This window comes from Pinus tabuliformis, chromosome 4_2 (genome assembly GCF_031772625.1).
Source record: "Pinus tabuliformis cultivar Carrire ecotype Pingquan chromosome 4_2, CPIR1, whole genome shotgun sequence".
NCBI lineage: Eukaryota > Viridiplantae > Streptophyta > Pinopsida > Pinales > Pinaceae > Pinus > Pinus tabuliformis.
Window position 1 is genome coordinate 633,666,335 of NC_142304.1, and position 14,656 is coordinate 633,680,990.

General features: G+C 34.7%; 1 pseudogene; it reads right to left on the reverse strand.

Moving 5' to 3' along the window:
* Positions 1-12,913: 12,913 nt before the first annotated feature.
* On the reverse strand, positions 12,914-14,083 carry LOC149170955 (fructose-bisphosphate aldolase 1, chloroplastic-like; annotated as a pseudogene).
* Positions 14,084-14,656: the final 573 nt, after the last annotated feature.

The window sequence follows — 14,656 nt, forward strand, 5'->3', positions numbered from 1 at the left end:
CCCCCAAAGTGATTTATTCCACCCCACTTAGTATTTATCTATTTATCTCCAAATAAGTGATCAACACACTTTTTCTCTCTCGTTATGTTAATTTAGTTTTATTTTTCTCCTAGGATTTTTTAAGAGACTATTTAGGGAACCACAGCTTTTTCTAAGCTCACAATAAGTCTTCTACACTCTAGTGCTCTTCCTTAATATTCCCAACCAATTTATTTATTAACTCAGAAATAATAATAATACAAATTCATCATGAGATAAGTCTTATCAACGCCTCCCTTTCCATTAAATCCCATAATAGTTCAACATCTAAAAATAGTAACTCTCTAAAAGAAAATTCATAGGGGTGTTACATCTTACCCCCTTTTTATAAAACATCATCCACAGTGTTCCCTCAATTCCATCTTGTCTTAAGACAGAAAGAAAATGCCTCTTGTCTTTTTCTCCTGCACTCATCTCTTCAATGCCCAGTGTTTCCATTTCACTTTATTCTAAGCAATGGTTAAACCCAAAAGCACACATACCATTATATTAATTTTGTGTGCCTTATCTAGCATCTTTCCATGCATGCTAAACATGTATTTCCTATTTTATATTCCACCTACACCCAACAAAACTATCCACATGCATCCAAAAAGATTAGTAACATTGATATAACATCACCACAATACCTTAGATTCTTTTTGTATATTTATTCACAACCATACCAAGTGATATGGGTGTTATTTAATGAAACATTCAGAATATGGAATTGCCCCTCTTCCTTTCATATTGCTCACAAAGAGGAATCAATAATTACTGAACTACTTGCATCCTCTTATTTTATTCTATTACTTTGATACCATTGTATCAAATACACATCTATCATGCATACTTAAGTGTAAGACATCCTATTATTGCAACCACTTCCATGGTTGTTATATATTTCTAGTTTCGTTTCAAAATGGATCTAGTCAAGTCTATTGTGATTGTTCTTCTACTTATTTCCATACCCTTCCATAAACCAATGAAAGCATGAGGATAAGGAATTCACAATACCAACATAGATAATTAAGTAGTATTTTGATACACTTAAGGTTCATGGTTTAAACGACAAGTGTAATTTCCCAAATTTACAACACTCCTTTTCCTCTTTACACCTTATCCATTATTTTCTTTTAAATATCTCCCTTGAGTTTTAAATTCTGGCCTGCTTTGTAGGTTAATTATGAAAATTATGTGCATCTTACTCCCATGTATAACCATGGAGTCGTTCCCCTTTTCATTCCTATGTGAATCAACAAAAAATATGTTAATAAAATTGTTTTCATCGGTTCCGTACATCTTCACTCCTATGTGTATATATTTATTTTAAAACAAAACATTACTAGCAAAAGTTAAGTTTATGTATTTTCCTTCATGGTTCCACAACACCATTTAGCAATTTTCGTCTTAAGGTTTTTCCACTCTCCTAGGATACTGTAGGATTTCCTATCAACATTCCTAGTTTGTCAAGTGACATCATTACAATCCTCCACTTTATAGTCATTTTTCTTTGTTCAATAATCATCTAATTTGTGAAGTTTCTAACAAAACCACGATACTTCTCTTTAATCCCACAAAATTTTTGAGGCCATTTTGTTTTTAATATTTCTTCCCTTTCATGTTTTGTCTCTTGATTTTAGTTTTGGTCCACTTTTCCTTATTCATTTATGTGTAAGGTTGATCTTTTGTGCATCGTTTCTGCACTATCCTTTAGTTCCTTCATGCTTTTTAGGTTCCTTAGGCACTATCCTTTTGTGCCTACATGTTTTTTAAGTTCCTTTAGTCTCCAATTATTCTATATATGTTCTTATTTTTGTGATTGATCTTTCCATTCACCATAATTTTTGGTGATATTCTATCTTGTCTCGCGTATATACCTGATATTTAGTAGATCCTTCACATATGTGTTCATCCACATTTCCCTAAGATATCTTCTTTTCAACCAATTTTCTTGGTTATAAATTCTTTATATTATGTTCCATATATATATATATATATATATATATATATATATATATATATATATATATATATATATATATATATATATATATATATTGAATGAGACTCACAAAAATCCTTTATCAGGTGCGTTTGAATCCCACGCTTTTATTTTATTTTTCCATTTAAACCTAATGGACTTATTCAGTTAGGTAGTGCTTCATTCTTTTATTGGTGGAAATAGGATATCTAGGATCATAATTTCCCTATTATAATATTCATACTTGTTTGTTTGTTTGTTTTTGTTACTGGTTGCATGGACTTAAAGATTGTCCAGTGAGTCTCTGAAATATGTGGGTGCACTCAATTTGGAGGGAATTGGTACCTATATTACTTTTAATCCTCTATTTAATTTTTCTCTCTTATATGTGTTTTGGGTATGCTCATCGATATATTATTTCCAGAGTATCTCAATTGCTAGTAGTAGCTTCACAACCTTTTTCCTTTAACCATACTATCTGTGGAACAAAGTTTTTGGTACCACTAATTTCCCCAATGATTCATTATTATACTTTCCTACTAGTCCATAAGGCATCACCACAATATTTTTTTCTTTTTCTCTCATATTCTTTTAAACTGCTAATATGATATAAATTTCCAAGATTGTCCTTTCTGAGGGGATTTTCAATACAATACCTATAGAGTATCCTAACTTAAGTCTCTAATAATGAATTCCAAGAGTAGGATTTCTGGGATGAGGCTTCCAATTCTACCTCATTAGGGATTGAAAATGACTCTTCTATAATTTTATAGAATTTTGTCGACGTCAACTACTAAATTGACACCTTCAATGTTTAGACTTTAGGAATTGTTTGTTGTTAGGTCCCTATACTACTAATGTAACCCATTATTGTTATTAGTACAACCCTCTTATTATATTGTTGTGCCCATGTAGTCTCCATATTGTTATTATTGTGCCCTTACATTATTATTGTTATGTTGACTTTGATTATATTATGACCCCTTAGACTCCTATATATAGAAATGAGGTCTTGTCATTTGTATCATCTGAGAATTTTTCATTTGTGTATTGTAAAGGAGGTTGACCCCTCGAAGAGGCTGAATTCTAAGGTGTTTATATTTTCTATTCTATCTTTTTATGAGTTGCTTTCATAACATTTGGTATCAAAGGTTTGGATTCTAGGGTTTTGCTACTCCAAACAGGTCATCGTGGAATTTTCGCTATAACTTCTTTTTCTGTGACGTTTCAGAAGCTAAAACAAAAACCCATTTGAGAACAAATCGTTCTTAAGTTTGGGTCCGAATTTCAGAGCTTTTCTAGCTATAGATTCGGAGATATGATATGAGGAAGTTAGGGTTTTTGCAGACTCCCGAATTACATTCCAAACTGGTGACCTAGGGAAACTTGCCATAACTTTTGTTCTGAGAATCAGATTGAAATTTCGTAAGAAGTCAGAAAGAGGATGACCTGCAGTTTTTTTTATATCAGTTTCAGGTACTAAGGTTGAAACAGTGACCCATGGCACTTTGTAGAAGTTCACTCTACTGAACTAATCTATAATCAGGTCACTGTGGGAGATTTGGCATAACTCTTCCTTGGAGAATCCAATATTGATCAGACTTGCGGGGTTAGAAAGAGGACTCAAAGGGTTATTGCAGGACACGATTTCAGATATTCAAGATCTGCAGTTACAGAGATACGATAGATTCAATATCGAACTCTTACAAAGTGGAAAAAAAAGACTCGTGAAGAAGAGGAAGAAATGCAAAATGATATATCAAAATTACAAGGCCAAGTACAACAAATTTCACTCTCACAAAAGGTAACTGAAGCCAATATGAATGGTGTGGAAGCTAATATGAATGGTGTGCAAGTTAATATGGATGGTGTGGAAGCTAATATGGATGGCATGGAAGCTAAGATGAATGGCATGGATGCTAAGATGAATGGAATGGATGCTAAGATGGAATAATTGAAGATAAATTTGAATAAGTTGCTACACGAAATTTTTACTAATGGTGAAAGTGTAGTAAAGGAAACTCGTGATGAGAACAAAAGAAATGTTAATCATGATTTCATAGACTCTAATGTTGGATTGAAGACCCACCATGTTCCAAAAATTGATATGGGGAAGTTTGATTGCAAGGATCTCGAAACATGCATACTACAGATGGAGCAATTTTTCGATCTCCATAATATGAAAAACACACAAAAGGTACGTATTGAAACTTTATATTTGGAACCAAATCAATTTGTATGGTATCGATGGATTTTCTCTTGTAAACAAATTGTCACTTGGGCAATTTTTACGGAAGAAATAATAGCACATTTTGAGGATACAAAAAGCAACATTTTTTTTAGCTAATTGATAAATCTAAAACAAAAGGGTTCAATGATGGAGCACATTGAGGACTTCCAAAAATTGAACATAAGGGTAAAAGATATTCCAGAGGAGCATATGATTGATGTGTTCATAGGGACATTAAAGGATAATATCCAACATGAGGTTTTCCTTTGGGAACCTGATTCATTGGAGAAGGCATTCAGGTTAGCAAGAAAAATGGAAAGTAAAATTATGGCAAATGGGAAGCCAACCACTCACAACTATAAATATGGAAGTGTTGTTTCCTCTAGCCTTCCACAGCATACAAGGTTGACACCAGAACAATTGGAAGAAAACAGAGCAAAAGGGCTTTGTTACAGTTGTGATAGAAAATACACTAAAGGTCATAAGTGTGCTGAGAAGAAATTATTCTACATATATTGTGAAGAGGAGGAAGAAAAGGAATAGGAAAAGTCCAAAGAAGAGGATATACTCCAAGAACAAATCCTAGATAAATAAGAAATGAATCCGACCATATCTTTTAATGCATTGGCTGGAATTACCACTCCTCAAACTATCAAGATAGAAGGACATATCAAGAAGAAAAAGGTGATCATGTTGATTGATTTGGGAAGTACCCATAATTTTATTCATTGTAAGATAGCCAATGAATTGAATTGCTTCCCATATCCAGCACCAGAGTGTCATGTGATGGTTGTAAGTGGAGGAACCATAAATTTCTATAGAAAGTGCCATAATATCAAGCTATCCATGGGAGAATATGTATTGAATAGCCCAATGCTTTCCATTCCAATGGGTAGTGCTGATGCTTTACTAGGAGTCCAAGGCCTACAATCCTTGGGTACAATAGCTTTTAATTTTCAAGAGCTTTTCATGATATTTTATGCGGAAGGAAAGGAAATTGAATTAAGGGGTAGTGTAGGGAAACCGGGAAAGATAATCAACTCTAACGGTATGAAAAAGTTTCTAAAGAAGGAACAACGAGATGTAATTTCATAATTATGTTCGCTAGAGGTTCCCACATAGAAATCATCTATTCTATGGATCTCCAAAAAGTCTTCGACAATCATTCTAAGGTATTTGAGACTCTCAAAGGCCTCCCACCTATTCGTGATGATGATAATGCTATTCATTTGATTCTAGGAAGTTTTCCTCCAAACATCAGGCTGTACAGATATCCCTATGCCCAAAAGAGTGAAATTGAACGTATGGTTGCAGAAATGCTAGAGGCTGGTATAATTCAACCTAGTCAAAGTTCTTTATCTGCTCTAATAGTATTGGTGCACAAGAAAGATGGATCATGACACATGTGTCCGGATTATAGGGAGCTCAACACGCTCACTATTAAAGATAAATTTCCCATTCCTGTCATTGATGAATTATTGGATGAATTGCATGGATCAATTTAATTCACCAAGTTGGACCTTCATTTAGGATATCATCAAATCAGAATGAATAGTAAAGACATTCGAAAAACAGTATTTATAACTCATGAGGGTCATTATGAATTTCTGGTCATGCCTTTTGGCCTTACCAATGCACCTTCTTCATTTCAAGGTTTGATGAATTCCATTTCCAAACCCTTCCCTAGAAAATTTGTGTTAGTATTTTTTGATGATATACTAATCTACAACAAGTCTTGGACAAATCATGCTCAACATGTTGATAGGGTGCTCAAACTATTGGAGGAGAAACAATTATATTCAAAAAGCTCCAAATGTTTCTTTGGAGTACAAGAAGTGGAATATGTAGGTCATATTGTATCTCATGAAGGTGTTAATATAGACCTTAGCAAAATTAAAGCCATTAAGGAATGGAAAATACTCACATGCATAAAGCATTTGCGAGGATTTCTCGGGTTGACAGGGTATTATCACAAGTTTGTTAAGAGTTATGGGAGAATAGCAGTACCTTTAACAAAATTATTGAAGAAAGATGCATTTTCATGGACTCCAGAAGCAACAAAGGCCTTCGAACATCTTAAAGAGGCAATGTGCCAAGCACTGGTCTTAGCTACGCCGGACTTCACAAAAACCTTTATTCTAGAATGTGATGCTTCAGGAAATGGAATTGGTGTTGTTTAAATGCAAGAAGAAAGACCCATTTATTTCGAAAGTCACCCAATCAAAGGAAAGTATTTACACAAATCTATTTATGAGAAGGAAATGTTGGCAATACTACATGCAGTTGAGAAATGACGACCCTACCTAATGGAAAGACACTTCAAGCTAAAAACGAATCATGATAGTCTTAAATACTTTTTAGAACAAAGGTTATCCTCTGAAGAGCAACAAAAATGGGTCATAAAGATGTTGGGTTATGACATTGAAATCATCTAAAATAAAGGTAAGCAAAATGTTGTGGCAGATGCACTCTCAAGAAAGGATGAGGATGTGGAAGCATTGTTTTGTGCTATTTATATTATCCAACTAGATTGGACAAACGAAGCAAGGGTTGAATGGAAGAAGGATGAAGAAGTGTGGCCACTCATTCAAAAGTTGCAGAATATCCCAGCTCAAACAATATTACTAGAACTCAACAGCTACGAAATCGATCAATTTCAGAGTATCTCATCAAGTGGAAGAACGTACCCACTGAATATTCCACACAGGAGGATAATAATTTTATACAGAAGAATGAAGAACTACTCGAACGTTGAGGACAACACTTTTTGAAGGAGAGGGGCATGTTAGGTCCTTATACTACTAGTGTAACTACTTATTGTTATTAGTGCAACCCCCCTATTATATTGTTATGCCCATGTAGTCCCCATATTGTTATTATTGTGCCCCAGAGTAGCCCACTATTGTTATTATTGTGCCCTTACATTATTATTGTTATGTCGGCTCTGATTATATTATGACCCCTTAGACTCCTATATATAGAAATGAGGTCTTGTCATTTGTATCATCCAAGAATTGTTCATTTGTGCAATGTAAAGGTAGTTGTCCCCTCAAAGAGGCTAAATTCTAAGGCGTTTATCTTTTCTATTCTATCTTTTTTTGAGCTGGTTTCATAACATTTGTTCAAATATGATTCATCATGAGGGTGCTAAATATATGATTGTATATCTATTGCCTCTCGTTTTTAAAATAATACACAAACTCTAAAAACATTCTTGTCGGACATTTCCATGATGCAAATATTGAAAATTGTTATGTAAATCCCATAACGAGCCCTATCCAATTCACATTTTCTATCTTCAATATAGTCTCAAATTCTAACAACTCCTTGTGGTGACAAAATTGAGCCCAAAATATCATGTAAAGCAAGCGAAACTGGAAAGCTAAGATAGGGCCAGAAATCACACATCATATGCAAGCTATTAGATATCCACAAAATCCCCTCATTTCTAATCGTAATTAAACTTTAATCATAATCATAATCATAAATGTACCCCAGTTATTTGGCTATTTTTTTTCTACCTTTTGCATTATGTAGTCTCTAGTGCAACTACAAGCATAGGTTATGAATTCACTATGAAGGTTCAATAGAATAATCATATGACCTTAGGATTTTGAACCCCTAAATTTCTAACTATTTGATTACAATAGAATTTTCCTAAAGCTTAATACTCTAATTATTTTTTTGTATAATGTAGAGAAACAATGAATAAAAACATCTATGACATTTACCTCATAACCTTGAGGGACCTTTTCCATTTGAGTAATGAGATCTCTACTAACGAATACCAAATCCAAAATATAGCCACAACTTTAACATAAATGGGTTTTTGTTTTATTTTTTTAAGTTTTGGGTAAGCACTTGGGTACTCACAAGTGGTTTTTGGGTTTCATTGTCGATAAGTAATAGAAACATTATTTTACATCTTAATCCACTTAAGGAAGTATTTCCATTACTTATTATACAATAGCCTTTAATAATTTACATCAATTAAATATAACACCATTCATATTTACTTACCTCTTCTCTCTAAAATCAAACCTCAATATTGCACCTATAACTTTGATAGGCCTTGATGTTCCATACATCATTACGACCAACAAATTTAGTTTTTCATAACCCATCATTCTTTGCAATGAAAATAAACTTTTAATTGTAGTTTCCACTATTGTTTCTCCTTAAGGGGTCTTCCTTATCTCCTTCCTTTCCCGTGTCAACAAATTTATGACCGAACTTTTCAATCAAATGCCTTATCTGTTTTTTTTTTTTTTCAAAGAATTAAGTTTTGAAGCTGTACCTTCCCTTCCAACACCACCTAAACCTCTCCTTGAAATAGGAAGTTGGTTTGAGGCTTATGTGTTTTACAATTTCCTTGTCTCTTGTGTAAGTGCCTTATCACCTAAAATGTCGCATTCGTTTGCACACACATAATAGTTTCTACAATTGTCTTTTTTCTTCCACTATGGTTTTCCTTTAGGCCTATTTTAAAACCTACAACTCACTCATATCTTACAACTATGGGTTGGCCCATAACCCTCAATATTTGAAACTGCGAATCTGATACCATATGTAACATACATCCATTCCACATTATTTTTTATTATTATTACTATAATTTGAAAATAAGTAGCAATTTTTTTTATCAAACTTTTGTTTACTATGTCTATTCAAAATATCACACCAAAATAATATTTTTATTTTTTTTTGGTAAATTCTTCTTAGATTTTCAAAACGATGGATAAATACCTTTAAATACAACCCTTGTACTTATAGTCTTCCAATTTGGACTTACACTCGAAAAGGTGGCTGCTTATATAGATAAGGAACTTATCGACCATTGGGCCCTTCTCCACATTATTTGTTTTAATTGAGCTAATGTTTATTATCGACTCCTCCATGCATTTTTCAACATATGTAACATACGTTATTAATTCAGTTATCTTTATGTGTAGCATACATTGTTACATCTTTATATGGAACATACGTTATTACACACATATGTTTAAAATGTGGAGCGTTCCATAATACATTTTGAATTTAAATGGATTTCATAATAATTATCTTACCTCTTTAATAATCAATCTACTTTATAATGCGATAGTATTTTTTGGGGGTCGTAATAGCAAAAAAGGTTTTTTATTATATTATTCTCAGGTGTAACTTAGTAATTTTTCCATACACTTGGAATTGTTTCAAGATGGCTAATATAGTTGACGTCAGTACAAATTCACTTTTTTCTTTAGAATATATGTCAAATGAAGCCTTAAGATTAAGTTACATCGGTGATATGGTTATTTTCCACGATAGCTTCTTTACGTGGCTTGCACTTGACTGAAGAAGTTCGTATCGTCGACGGCTTCGATTAGAATTCTAGATATAATGGAGGAAATTAACTTGGTTTCATCAATAGACAACCTTGATTTGAAGACCTAGTTGACTTTCGTGTTCGGTTCATGAGCGCCGCAATGCAAGTCTGGGTGTCTGGCTTCGACTTACACTTGGCGATTTCGGTTGTGAATATTCTTATGAACCTGATTATTCGTCATTTTCTTATTTATACCCGCGATATTTTTTTGGTTCCATTGACGGTTAATTCTCCATTTCCTTATTTCTGCATTACCTTTGTTTCAATTTCTATTATTTATTTTGTGTAGGTATTTCATTTAAATACTTATGTGAGTTGATTTATATGCTCTATCTAAAATGGAGAGCCATATTTTTGTACTAAGGCTATCATCATGATGGTAACACCAATCCTTCAGCGAAAGTGTTCTTTTCTTTATTTATTTACAATTTTTGTTTATTTTTTTGTTATCTTATTCTCACTTACTCTCGTTCTTGTTTACTGCAGAAGAGCATATGTTATAGGAGTCCATTCCCTCCCTCATAATGGTTAGAGAGAATTCGAGGGTAATATTATTCTTCTATTGAGGTTACTTGGACAAGACCCATTATCTAATTCTTCCAAACATTCATTATGTTGTCAAATCGAGTGTCTTTTTCCCGACATAAAATTAGTTATTCTTTGTTATCATTTAAAGGGAAAGGATAGGGTTATTTTATTTTGAATTTTTTTCTTTTCTTTGAGACCTCTTCAGGAAAGGAATTAAATAAAATTTCATCTAAGCTTGGGGAATATTTAGCAACAAATCATGTTCCACCCAACCATGAATTTCCTCCAGCAGTTTGCCTTTGAGCTAAGAACTTATTTGCCTTTGAGCTAAGAAATTATTGTCATCAGGAATCAACCCCTCATTGATTTTTGGTTGGTTTATTTTATAGATGTTTCTTCCCAACATATTTTAGCAATGTTGTGCTTTAAGGTATGCCAACCTTTTAACCTAGGCATTTTTGTTTTTGCTTTTATGTTTCTCTAAAGCCCTCTTTTCTCTCCCACAATGCTTTATTCCGCCCCTCTTAGTATTTATCTCTATGTGATTAACATATTTTTTCTCTCCCATTATTGTTAATTTTGTTTTATTTTTCTCCTAGGGATTTTTAGGAGACCTTTGAGGGAAGGTCCATCACGTGGACCTACCCACCACAATTTTGTCTAAGATCGTAAGAAGTCTTCTACACTCTAGTGCCCTTCCTGAATATTCCCAATCAATGTATTTGTTAACTCAATAATAATAATACAATTTCGTCACGACATAAGTCTCATCATGGCCTCACTTTCCATTAAATCCCATAATAGTTCAACGTCTAAAAATAGTAATTGTCTAAAAAGAGTAGTCATAAGTGTGTTACATTGGGCCAAGGAAAATCACATATAAGCATCCTTTAAAATTATTATGTGACATTCTTGAACCCAAAGTTTTATTCCCCTTCAGTTGATTGATGACATGATGATCAATGGGAAAGTTCTCATTCCTATCGCATTTAACTCCCAACACACTATTTGCATCTTGTCACCTATGTGTAAAATAATACAATAAAACCTCTATATATGTAATGTTGATTAGCTTCACTATGTAACAACTCGATTTAAACCTATATTTTTGTAAATGTAATTAATACATACGATGTTGGAAATGTCAAACATTGACATCTTCAAAAAAATTAATTGATGTGATATATATTTAATTTAATGTATTCCCAAAAATTGAAGAATAGAAAAGGAAACATGAATCTTAATTCATAAGGGAAGGTGTGAGGGAGAAAGGGGAGTTTCCTATTCACCCTAAATTTAGTGTCTAGATTTTTTATTGGGGAGAACTTGAAGTACCAAACTACGAAAAATTGAGAGGAAAAATGGGAGAAGTATGAGACTCCTCTAATCATATGGTTATGTACCCATCTATAGCCCTAGGAATCAACCACATAGCCAAGAGGAGACCATGAAGTGGTAGGTAGAGTATGGTGGTGGATTAAAAGGAAAATGATTAGAGATTATGTGGTATTGATAAAATCTGATAATGTCAATTGTTTCATTACTCAAACGCAATTACATATATACATGCACAGACAATCTGTTGGTTGAGAGAATATCTCAACCACACACCAATGTAGGAAATAGATCCTAACTACTAGGAAAGAACTCCTTTACTTAGTAAGAATCACACTTGAGACAAGTAGGAGTTACATTTTCCAACACTCCCCCTTAATGACTACTTTTCTGAATATTAATCTGCAAAATCTAGTTGTGGTCAAACATAAAAAGAATATGTTGATGTCCATATAAAGGAGCAACCATCCATCAGAATGCATGGGTACTAACCACTGCAACCGCCAGTCTTGTAGGATGTCCTTTGCATACATGGTTCTTTCAACCATTATAACTACACACCTATACTTGTACCTGTAAATCCCCCTCCAATATCATCATGGGTTTTATCGAATTACCCGTATCCATGCTCTGGGTTTTATCGGATCACCCTCAACCATGCCACCAAGGGCTCTCAGCCACCAAGGCTAAACATAGCCACTAAGGCTCAACTCAGCCATGAAGGCTCAACACAGCCACGAAGGCTCAACTCAGCCACGAAGGCACTCCAACCACCATGGGCAACAAAATTGCCACTAGGGCACTCCAACCACTCTGGGGTACAAACCTACCACTAGGGCACTCCAGATACCTGACTCAACCAGGCCAAGGGTTTTCTCGGCTAACCCAAAACCATACCAACAGGAATATCTGTCCCACTTCACTCTTACACGTGGTTTCTGGCTTACCACAAACCGACACTGCAAATATGAAGTGGTTTTTAGATTACCAAAAACTATATGGGGATACACATGCCTTATAAGGCTTACATTTCACACTCCAACTCTGGAGTTACCAGGTACACAGTCTACAAAGACCACTACAAAACACCCTAGACTTTCTTACTAATAAAATGTGACTCATAAAATAACATGCTAGTGAGTCTATTCCACAAACTCACACAAACTTTCACCTAGTTGTCCATCATCATTTAATTTCGAGTGTCACTGTTGCACAAAAACAATATTTATTGCACTTCAACTTTGACCATGAGTGCTTTTAGTCTTTTCTTTCTTTTTCTGATTTAATTGTCTTGGATTCACTTGCATGATTTGTTAGAGTAGCTAATTCTAACAAAACCATTCCATTGAGTTAGCTAGGCTCAATGCTTCTGATTCCAAAACATTTATAAATGCCACATTTCACTGTGGCAGAATATTACCAAAGAGACTCGAACCCAACTACGATCTGAGTGTTATGGCTCGTCCATCACCACACTGATGAGCCCCATTTCAAACTGATGGCCTTCATAGCACTTTTCCAAGTAAAAGAAAACCTTTGCAAAGACTTTCTATGCCACTTCAAGGGTTCTGTCAATGGAATGGTCTCCATCCAGAAGAACCTTTGGCTCCACAATGGGCACACAACCATTGTCCTGAGAGATAGCGACATAACGTGCAAGTCCCCACACAGCTTCCTTGACAGCTAACTCTGAAGGCCCATTGGGTATGCTGAGAATTGTTCATCATTTAACAAATCTTGCACCCTGTTTGTAGTACTCAATAGATCTTAAGGCTAATCCATCCAAACCCTGGCACAAAGATTCATTGTTTGATCCTGGCAGTGGAACTAAACCCTTATCAACTTTGATGCCGGGCATAATTATTTGTGCTCGCAAATAGTCAACAACTTTCTTCCCATCGGTTGTGGACTGGTATAGGGTCTCTTCGAAAACAATGAAACCAACTGCCAAGCATACAAGAAACTAATTGTTTTCTAGTCCGATGGAAGAAAGACTCTTCCCACAAGTGGCATTGGACTCATCTGTGGCAAGAATACCACGACCAGGAGATGATATAGTTTTTTCCATTGTTGCTACCTAAACTTTCAAACAGAAAATCTCCGAGACTTTAATCAATTAAGACTCAGATTGGGCAAACAAAAGACCTTAATCTTCAATACAAAACGTAAATCCGACTCCAATGAAGGCATGTTTTCCTCTTCCATCACCAACCATAAGCGCAGGTCGAGTCTCGGCTTCTGTAAATTCGGTGTTGTAAATCCAGCGCCATCATCTAGTATTGCCTCGAGATATCCATTTATCCAATCATTCTTAGCCAATTTTCTTAAAATTAAACCACTCTGCACATAAAACAGGCAATAAAATTACCGAAGAAAGGAAGCTCAGTTACTGAAATTGTCTAGAATTTAGAACACTGCGTGTCCGCAATGACAGAACTTTGACAACCCCAGCGTTTGAAGCCCACTTAAAAGATGAAGTGAAAAGAAATGGGATAAATATTAAAATCGTAGAATTCACGCCGAAGAGAAGCTCAAACCTGCAGGATCCGCAAACTAAACTGCAGTAGTGGGGTTTCGGTTATCGAATTCGTGAAAAAATCTACCTCTCTCCTCTCCACGCCATGCCTTCTGTCTTGTTCAACAAGCCCTCATTACTATGACAGGGGGCGATCTCCAATCTTCCATTTATCACTGCTTGTTTACAATTCTAATTGCGGTTGCAATCGTAGCGCCTAAGAATATATCAACAAACCTTCTTATTTTGAACGCAGGTCTTTTATGGGAAAGTGATCGATTCTCACAGTCAGATATCAGATGGACAAAAAAAATTAAAATAATACAAATATAAAATAGATTGTTCCTGTGGGAAAAGTTACATTGGTGAAACAGGTTGTTCCTTGCAAACAAGATTGAAAGAACATGTAGCAGATATTAGGAATGACAGGTCCCGTACTTCAGCCCTAGCAGAGCATTCCTCTAAAACTAAACACCATTATGTGTGGAAAACGCGTCAATTGTCGCAAGAGAAGAACATCATCATAGGCGAAATATTAGAGAGGCTCTTGAGATTATGAAACATCCACATTGAGATTAGTAGTAGCTGGTTTCCCTTAATCAGAAAAATTAAGACCTCCATTGCTTCCTAGGTTTAGCTCTTAATAGGTAACTTTCTTCCCCTCCCTTTCCTCTTAGGTTT